Source organism: Arachis ipaensis, chromosome B08, assembly GCF_000816755.2.
Source record: "Arachis ipaensis cultivar K30076 chromosome B08, Araip1.1, whole genome shotgun sequence".
NCBI lineage: Eukaryota > Viridiplantae > Streptophyta > Magnoliopsida > Fabales > Fabaceae > Arachis > Arachis ipaensis.
Window position 1 is genome coordinate 85,761,754 of NC_029792.2, and position 10,122 is coordinate 85,771,875.

The following is a 10,122-nucleotide window of genomic DNA, read 5'->3' on the forward strand; positions in this document are numbered from 1 at the left end:
TTTGTTTAAATTCTGCAAATCCAATCCCCAATTCCCTTTACAATTCCAGCCGTTTACATTTCTTGCACTTTAAGATTCCGCTATTTACATTTCTTGCATTCTATGTTTTTGCTATTTAATTTCTTGTTCTTTAAGATTTAGCACTTTAATTCCCTGTTCTCTTTACTTCCATGCAATTTAATTTCTGCACATCACAAAACACTCAACCAAATCTTGATTCGCTTGACTAAATTAACCACTAAGCTAAAATTGCTCAATCCTTCAATCCCTGTGGGATCGACCTCACTCCCGTGAGTTTTTATTACTTGATACGACCCGGTACACTTGCCGGTTAGATTTGTGTGTTTTGGGGGAAATTTATTTTCCACCAAAATACTCATCAAGTTTTTGGCGCCATTGCCGGGGATTGATTAGATTGACAATGATTAAGTGAAGTGGTGATCTAGATCAAGCACTTTTCTTTAATTTTGATTAACCCACTAACTGTTTGATTTTTTGCTTAAACTAACTAACACTTCAATCTGGCAGTAAATTGAAGTATCACTGATTTTGTGCATTTCTCATGCTCTGCTTGTATGTCAGGTACAAGAAGAACCATACCCAATTTTCATGAACAAGACGAAAGAACTCTCAGGAGGTTAAGAAGAACTGAAAGAGGGAAAAACATTGTTGGAGAAGAGGAATCAGACGAAGAATTCCAAGAGATGGAGGAACATTCAACCAATCCACCAGGTGGAGAAGAAAAGAAGCAACCAAAACCACAACCAGCAGCAAACTAACCAAAACCCCTACAGAAAACCTCAAAACAACTACCCCAACCTCAACCAATACCAATCTAATAACCAACCCACCAACCAAAATGCCTACCATCCACCACCCACATCTCATAACCCACCTCAAGTATCACCTGAAGCCCAAAGAATCACTCACTTGGAGTCCATGATAGACAAAATGTTGAAACACACTACAAGAAAAATACCCATTCAGGTACACTTGAAAAGTGTAGCTAAAAGTGAAAAAAAATGATGCCTTAGGCTACGGCTACGTTTTTTGGGCTACGGCTACGCTTTTTGGGGTGATTCCTATTCGGCCGTTGCCTATTCTCAAAGGCTACGCTTTTCTACACCAAGGGCTACGCTTTTGGCGTTTGGAAATAGGCTACGCTTTTCAAGTGATGCTGTCCAGGATCAAAGGCTACGCTTTTCAGCTTTCATTTTTCCAGAATAGGCTACGCTTTTCAACGCTAGTGCATCACTTGTAAAGCGTAGCCACATTGTATACCATAGCTACTTTTTATAAGCGTAGTCCTAGATCCCTCTTTTTTTTTTGTATACTATAGCTACTGTATATAAGTGTAGCCTTAGGTCCCTCATTGTTTTTTTTTATTTTCTATATATATATATATATATTCTAATAAATTTTTTTTCTAAAACGTAATATTTAGTAATATGATTAATTATTACATGTATAATAATTTTGCATTTTTATTTGAATGAATTGAATATTATAAAATAAAAATAAATACATAATTATATTAAATAATTTCTTTAAATGAATACATAATTCTATTCTACGTGTTAGCGTCTTTTTGAGACTGCTGAGAACAATTTGCGAGTCCTTGCTGCCCAAGACAAATAAAAAAGAATTGCTGTATATAATGCTTCCATGACTCTTTGAAGTTCCTTTCTATGAGAAGCCTTCATGTTTCATGAACATTGCATAAAGCAGCTCATTCCATGTATCAGGTACACTGGGCAGACACCAGTGGCTGCAATCTTGCCGATGGAGTGCCACCGTGCCACCATTCGGACCAAGATAGTAGATTGATGAGTGTCCATCTTTTCTCTGAGCTGTTTTTATGTGATGATAGCAATGAATTGCCTATTTTGAATTGTGACCAGTTATCATTAGGCACTAATGACATGTTAAGCTCTGGCAGTGTTTCCAAATGACAACTTCCACCGCTTCTCCAATCTCCACTTCTGTTCATACATTACTGGATAAATATATGCAAAACTTGAATAAATCATAACAATTGTTGCAACAAATTACAGGGCAGGAAAAAAAAGACAACCTAAAAGAAGGTGGAAATTAGGGCAGAACCGGATAGCACAGGACAGAATAGCAGCAGGTAGAATCGAAGAAAAGGAATTTGTGAAACAGCAGGCAAAGACAGCAGACGCTGGTGGTGCTGGGTGAGCCACCAAATTTTGCTCCTGAAAAAGAAACACAATTATGTCCACTGGCAGGTCTCCATAGGAACAGTTTACTAAGTTTTTAAAAATCATAAGGACGCATCAAAGATCTTATTATTGCTTCATCAAAGGACATATGCTCAGGATCTTAGATTTAACAATTTTTACTATCTTATATTTACTTAATTTGAATTAATAACTTCAAACTTAACTACTTAAAGCATGCGCTACTCAATCATTTTTTCCATGAAATGGAATTTTGTAACTCATCAATATGTTCATATATTTCTCTGTACATAAGCCCCCATATTAGGCATTCACTTTGGCTTCATTCAAAATTTTAGTTGAACCTCAGATAGAAAAGAGAAATAAAGCTGGCAGAAATATACCAAGATAAAGTCTTATTGGATGTTGAAAGATAGTTCACGAGCATACCCAAATTTCTCTTGAGGACGCCACGAACTACACTTGAAGTCTGAAAGGGGAGGGGGGAAATTGAAAAAATCATCCTCGACAAAACATTAAGGTGTATTGACAGGTATTAGTCATCTTAAATTTTTCTCTTTAAACCATACTCACAACCAGCAAAGCATACAAAATTAAAGATGATTTTTTAAATGTAGAGGTTTCATAGTTGTTTCATGTAGGCTACCTTTATCACCACATCTTTTATGGAAAGACTCATGGAAGTTTACAGCATCATCTGAGAAAAAGTACCTAAAGAAGTCTTCAACCTTTATCTACAGAGTTTACAGCACACCTATGTATTCTTCTGGGACTGCACATTAGAAAATAAGCTCAGATCAGCAGAGGTTTTGAAAAAATATGATGGATTAATAAAACATATTTTAAGTTAAATACAATAGACATTTTTTATCTTTTTTATAAAAGAATAATTTCATTAAGATTTAAGGAGAAGGATAATATGATAAAAAAGCAAAACAAAGGATTCATCTATAAAGCATGGCTTCTCAAATCCTAAACACAATGGGCATGAAAAATTGATCAATTTTGCTTAGGCAAAGTTTCCTAGGGTTATATATTTAATATTTTTTAACTTCTCAGACCATAAATAAACAGAGGGGTTGGAGAATTTCAAAGACGGGATCAATCAAATCCGTTTACCAACTTCTATTTGTAAAAAATTACATAAGCAAGCCCATTTGCATAAGGAGGATATACTTCTTCTGGCCACTCTTGCAACAATAAAATGTAAGACATCATAACAGAACAGAAAACACAACACCATTCTTCTGAAATGGTCAAACATATGAAATTATATTTAAGGCAATGATGATATCAAAGAAAAAAATAAGTCAACTATATAAAAGAAAAATAAGCATGAAAGGTCACTACATCTTAAAAAAAAAGGTATTGGTATATACTATATATTACTAATAATGACATAATAATAGTAATGGATGCACAACTCATGTATTTGGTAGCTGTCATACCTCATTAAACCAATTTGAGACAAAGCTAGTTCTTAATTTAATCATTTCATCATTTTTCTTTGAAATAGCTCTCAATATCTCTCTCCGGGGAGTGCAACCCCTTCTCTTTGTTTGACATTCCTTAATAGAATGTTGAACCAACACAGATTCTTTCTCTATTCCTGTTCAGCAGAGACAATGGGCTCCTTAAAAACTAGCTTAGTCTTGTTTCATACACCTAAAATTGAGACTTTCAACTTCTTAACTGAATATTGCAGGTAAGTTTCTAGTGATCTATTTTTAATCAAAAATCCTCCACTGCATTTGGATTCAGTCTCAGTAACAAAAATACAGAGAAAATAGACAAGCTATATATTAAATCACAGTTCACAAACCCTAAAATACCATACATCTTCATCAACAACAGCGTGCATGTTATCAAATTACAGTTCACAAACCCATATTTCGCAGATTTAAACCCCCAATTAAAACCCCTAAAATAGGAACCCTAAGCCTCTGCAATTTCAGAACCAAATAGAAATCAATACATACCTATTCAATGATGTGAGCACAGCGAACACGATGATGAGAAGCACAGAGATGACGCTGGTGAGAGCGGCGCAGCGACGATGGTGAGGGCGGCACAGCGACGATCAGTGCAAGCGATGGCGGAGAGGAGCGACGGTCAGTGGGGGTTTCTTTTTGTAGTGAGAGTGAGAGGGAATGGCGAGAGTGAGAGGGTCAATGGCGAGACCGAGAGTGAGAGGGTCAATGGCGAGAGTGAAGAGAGTGAGTTGGGGGCGACGATGGTGAGCTTTGGAGGCAGGCAGGGTTTCTACTTCGCGATGAATGTGATGAAGAGACTGAGTGATGAAGGTGCTTTGGAGTGAGAGGGTTTACGAAAGTGGATGAACCTGCTTTGGAGGTGATGAGTGAGATTTGGAGGGAATGGCAAAAATTTTACTAAGTGTCATCGGTTTGCTTTCACGAAAATGAGGAAGAAAATTTACTAAGTGTTAAGTTTTTGGCTATACATACATTAGGTATCACTTTTAAAAAGCACCTAAAATTTAACAAATAGGCTATCCTTTAAAAGCGTCTCCTTTGATACGAAAAGTGAACCTATAGATGTTAACCTATGGCTACGCTTTATAAGTGATTTCTATAATACCTAAGGCTACGCTTTTTAAATGATGCCACATTTGTGTATCCTTTTCTCTTATAAAAAGGCAACACGGAGAAAAGCGTAGCCTATTCCTAGAATAGGCTACGCTTTTCAAATGTAGTTTAAAAAAAGTGTGGCTGAATGGGTATTTTTCTTGTAGTGACACCAGGAAATGGTAACCAAGAATCAGGAAGCCTCCCTGAAGAGCCTAGAGAGACAGATGGGGCAACTCTCCAAGCAAGTATCTGTTGAGAGACCTTCAAACTCACTGCCCAGTGACACAATTCCAAATCCCAAGGAGGAATGCAAGGCAATACAATTAAGGAGTGGGAGAACATTGATAAGCAACAATGGCACTACAAGGAAGCAAGCAGAGAACATCAAAGAACCAACGGAGGATGAGAAGCAAACAAAGGCAGATGAGGCTAAGGAGCAAGTTGTGATGCCAAACAAAAGCACTGAGAAACTTAAAGATAAGGACAACCAGCCACATAGCTCAAAGGAAGTAGCTCAGGGACAGCAGCAAATAGGAAAGAGCATCACACCTCCACTGCCATATCCCCAGAGGTTTAACAAAGAGGTTAAAGACCAGCATTTTCACAAATTCCTTGAGATTTTCAAGAAGCTAGAAATTAATATCCCCTTGGCTGAAGCACTTGAGTAAATGCCTCTATATTCCAAGTTTCTGAAGGATCTTATCAACAAGAAAATAAGTTGGCTTGAAAGGGAAACCGTATTACTCACCGAGGAATGCAGTGCTGTGATTCAACGGGGTATTCCACCAAAACTTAAGGATCCGGGAAGCTTTGTAGTCTCATGCACTATTGGCAAGATAATTCTCAACAAGGCTCTCTGTGACTTGGGTGCCAGCATCAATTTAATGCCTCTCACAATGATGAGAAAACTTGCCATAGAAGAGCTTAAACCCACCAGGATGTCACTAGTCATGGCTGACAGATCAATCAAGACACCCAATGGAATTGTGGAGAATCTGTTGGTGAAGGTTGGGGAGTTTATTTTCCCAGCAGATTTTGTAATTTTGGACACTGAAGAAGAAGGAAACGACTCAATCATTCTGGGAAGGCCATTTCTACACACAGCAAGGGCCATCATTGATGTAGAAAAAGGAGAAATGACCTTCAGGGTCCATAATGAACAAATGGTCATAAACGTGTTCAGATCAATGCAAAACGCTCCTGAGCAAGAGGATTACGTAAGAGTGGATATGATAGACAGTTTGGTGGAAGAAACATTGGAAGAAAATTTTCAAGAGAAAGAATGAAATCAAGGGGCAACAGAGGAACAAGTGGCTGAGACCTCTACTGAGCAAGATGAAAGACAAGATAAGAAGGAAGATGTACGAAAACAAGAACTGAAACCTCTACCCACCCATCTCAAATATGCATTCCTTGGCATATCGGAGAGCTTCCCAGTAATCATTAATTCATCCCTGACAAAGAAGGAAGAAAGAGAACTTCTTGACGTACTCAAAGCTCACAAAGATGCTTTAGGATGGACCATTGACGACCTACACCAATCATCACACCTCCAGATTGGGAATTACCTTTTGAACTCATGTGTGATGCAAGTGACCTTGCAATTGGTGCTGTACTTGGGCAAAAGAAGGGAAATTTGCATCATGTTATATATTATGCAAGTAAAGTGTTGAATGATGCCCAAAGAAATTACACCACAACAGAAAAAGAATTGCTAGCTGTAGTCTATGCATTTGATAAGTTTAGATCATATCTAATAGGATCCAAAGTTGTGGTTTACACTGATCATGCTGCACTTAAGTATTTAATGTCAAAGCAGGATGCTAAACCAAGACTCATCAGGTGGATACTGCTCCTACAGGAATTTGACATAGAGATAAGAGATAGGAAGGGCACTGAAAATTAGGTCGCTGATCATCTGTCAAGGTTGCCACATGAAACAAGTCAAAAAGCATCCCAGCCCATAAATGAAAGCTTCCCAGATGAGTACCTTCTGCAGATCCAGCAAGCACCTTGGTTTGCTGACATAGCAAATTACAAAGTGGGAAGGAAGATACCGCAAGAGTTCTCTAAGCAACAAGTGAAGAAGTTGATCAACGAAGCAAGGAAATTTTCATGGGATGAACCCTTCTTGTTCAAGAGATGCTCTAATGGAGTAATCAGAAGGTGTGTTCCCGAAAGTGAAATCAAGGACATCTTATGGCATTGTCATGGTTCAGCTTATGGTGGACACTTTGGCCCAGAAAAAACAGCCGCAAAAATACTGCAGAGTGGCTTCTATTGGCCAACTATCTTCAAGGATGCCAGAGAATATATACACCAATGTAATGAATGCCAGAAAACAGGAGGATTAACAAAAAGGAATGAGATGCCTCAAAACTTTATCCTAGAATTAGAATTGTTCGATCTATGGGGAATTGATTTCATGGGGCCTGTTCCTCCTTCTTATTCTTTTAGATACATCTTGGTAGCAGTGGAGTATGTCTCAAAGTGGGTGGAAGCCATAGCCACAACCACCTGTGATGCGCAGATTGTCCTCCAATTCCTAAAAAAAACACATTTTCACTAGGTATGGAGTGCCAAAGGGTCTTATTAGTGATGGTGGTAGTCACTTTTGCAACAAACAAATGGAGAAACTCCTTCACAAGTATGGAGTAATTCACAAAGTAGCCACACCTTACCATCCTCAGACTAACGGCCAAGCTGAACTTGCAAATAGAGAACTAAAGAAGATCCTAGAGAAAACAGTGGGAATCACAAGAAAAGATTGGGCTAGAAAGCTAGAGGATGCATTGTGGGCATATAGGACAGCTTTTAAAACTCCTATTGGCAAGTCACCCTTTCAGCTATTGTATGGCAAATCCTGCCACCTCCCTGTAGAGCTTGAACACAGAGCTTTTTGGGCCACTAAACTCCTCAACCTTGATCCCCAAGCTGCAGGAGAAAAAAGGTTGTTACAACTAAATGGGTTGGATGAATTTAGACTAGAGGCTTATGAAAGTGCGAAGATATACAAGGAGAGAGCTAAGAAGTGGCATGACAAGAAGATCACAAAGAAGGAATTCAAGCCAGGATAGCAAGTGCTCCTGTATAATTCAAGGCTTAAAATCTTCCCTGGCAAACTGAAGTCTAAGTGGACTGGCCCATACTTGGTGACAAAGATTTTTCCCTATGGGAATATTGAACTGCTAGATGAGGCAACGAAGAATCAATTCACAGTAAATGGTCACAGAGCAAAGCTGTACTTGGGAGGACAATGGGGTAAGGAAAAAGAGGTTCAACACCTACAACCCTCTTAAAAAGAATTGAAAGGTGTCAAGCTAGTGACAATAAAAGAGCGCTTGTTGGGAGGCAACCCAACCTGAGGTAGCTTTCCTTTCATAACTTTTTCAATAAAAGTGTTGGATAACTGCTATATATTACAAGGAGCTAAGTTTGGTGTTACACACCAAAAACAATCTAAGGGAGAATGCAGGATGCTAAGTTTGGTGTTCCACCAAAACTTCATTTAAAATTACATTCCAACTTCCTGCACATTGCTAGTTCCAAGCAATCAAACAAATTATTCAACAACTTAACTATTTTTGTTTAGTCTCAATATCATAACCTTTAGCAAGGACACAAAATTTTGCCCAGAGTTAACCTGTTGAATCAGAAGAAGTAGCAAGGAATTAAGTCTGGGAGTTAACCACCAATTGAAGATACCATGCATAAAGACTCAAAAAGGGGCACAACAGAAAGAAGAACAAAAGAAATTCAAACCAATAGGTTGTATCTATACTTAACCTTTACTGTTGAGAAATACTTTTGATTAATGTCTTGATAAAGTGTTCATTTAGTTCAAACAGATTCAAACTTCTCTTAGAATAAGTAAACTAGTCTATGTGTATGCTTGTGTGTTTATTTTCACTTGACAAGAAGCATGTGTTGTCCCCTGCATCTTTAAGTTCAATAAAAGAAAAAAGTTTGAATGTGAAGCAAGATAGTCTCTGTTAGATAGAAGTAGAATAAAAGTAAGTGGTGGTATATGTGTGATTGTATAATAGCTCACTTTTAGTGAATAAAGAGCCAGGATATCTCCTTCTAAGTAAAGAGTAGCCTACTGTCTATGAATCTCAATTAAAAAAAATTCCTTGGTTAGAAAGAAAAACAAAAAGAAGGAAAGAAAAAAAGATAGCCAAAAAGTGGCAGAACAAAAGGAAACAAAAAGAAACAAAGCTGGACACGCATGTATAAATTCATGCCATTTCATGAGGTTTTATGCTAAAATTGTTGCATAATATGATAGAATGAATATCTCATGATTATGAGCATAGCTTTGATGAGTTTGGTTGATTAATTATAGGTGAAGAGAGCTTGGAGAAAGGTTGAAGTAAGAAGGAATAGCTAGGAGTAAAGAGAAGACAATGGAATAAGTGAAATTGAACCAGGAAGCAAAAAGTTGGATCTAAAGTTAGCATCAAACTTTTGCACAAACTTTTGGTTGAAAAGTTAGCCCCAACGTTAGCCCCCTAACTTGGAGGCTAACGTTGGAACTTGAAAATCACTCCCTGGGTACCAAAAGTTTGCGCCAACGTTAGCCCCCTAACTTTGAGGCTAACGTTGGCACATGAAATTTACCCCTGGTCACCAAAAGTTTGCGCCAACGTTAGCCCCCTAACTTTGAGGCTAACGTTGGCATGAAGAAATCCTCCCTGGGCGCCAAAAGTTTGCGCCAACGTTAGCCCCCTAACTTGGTGGCTAACGTTGGCACATGAAAATCACAAGGAGGAGCAAAAGTTTGCGCCAACGTTAGCCCCCTAACTTGGTGGCTAACGTTGGCGCCACAAGTACACAAAGTAAGGCCAACGTTAGGGTCAAAGTTAGACCCCTAATGTTGGCACCAACGTTCATATCAGCAAAGTGGTGTTAGCTGATATGAAAAGTTGGAGCAAAAGTTAGACCCCTAACTTTTGCTCAAACTTTTGGTCCAACTTTTGCAAAACTCCAAGCCGGTTCAATTGGTTCACTTTGGTTCTTCTCCAAACTTCAAGAGCAATCAACCAAGGCCTCTTTCAACCCAATTCCACCAAGAGCAAAGGCCCAACTCAAAGCTTGAAGATCATTTGAAGAAAGTGTATAAATAGGATAGAATTCAAGTTCTTCGGAGAGCTTTCCTTTTGGAATTTTTATAATAGTTTTCGGAGAGCTTTGGATATTGAGTGAACTTTAATTTCTTTGTCTTGGGGAAAGAGAATTCACTTTTCTTCCTCTCAGTTTTATTGCTTTCAATTTCAATTACAACTGTCTTGGATCTTAGGTTGAAGAATTGAAGAAATTCTGTTTCAATCTCA

General features: G+C 38.2%; 1 long non-coding RNA gene across 1 annotated transcript; it reads right to left on the reverse strand.

The window, feature by feature from the left end:
- LOC107612242 lies at positions 2,059-2,939 on the reverse strand. Its single transcript, XR_001613656.2, has 3 exons — positions 2,848-2,939; positions 2,585-2,670; positions 2,059-2,216 (listed from the first exon to the last, which is right to left on the reverse strand). It is a non-coding gene; the product is annotated as an uncharacterized LOC107612242 (long non-coding RNA).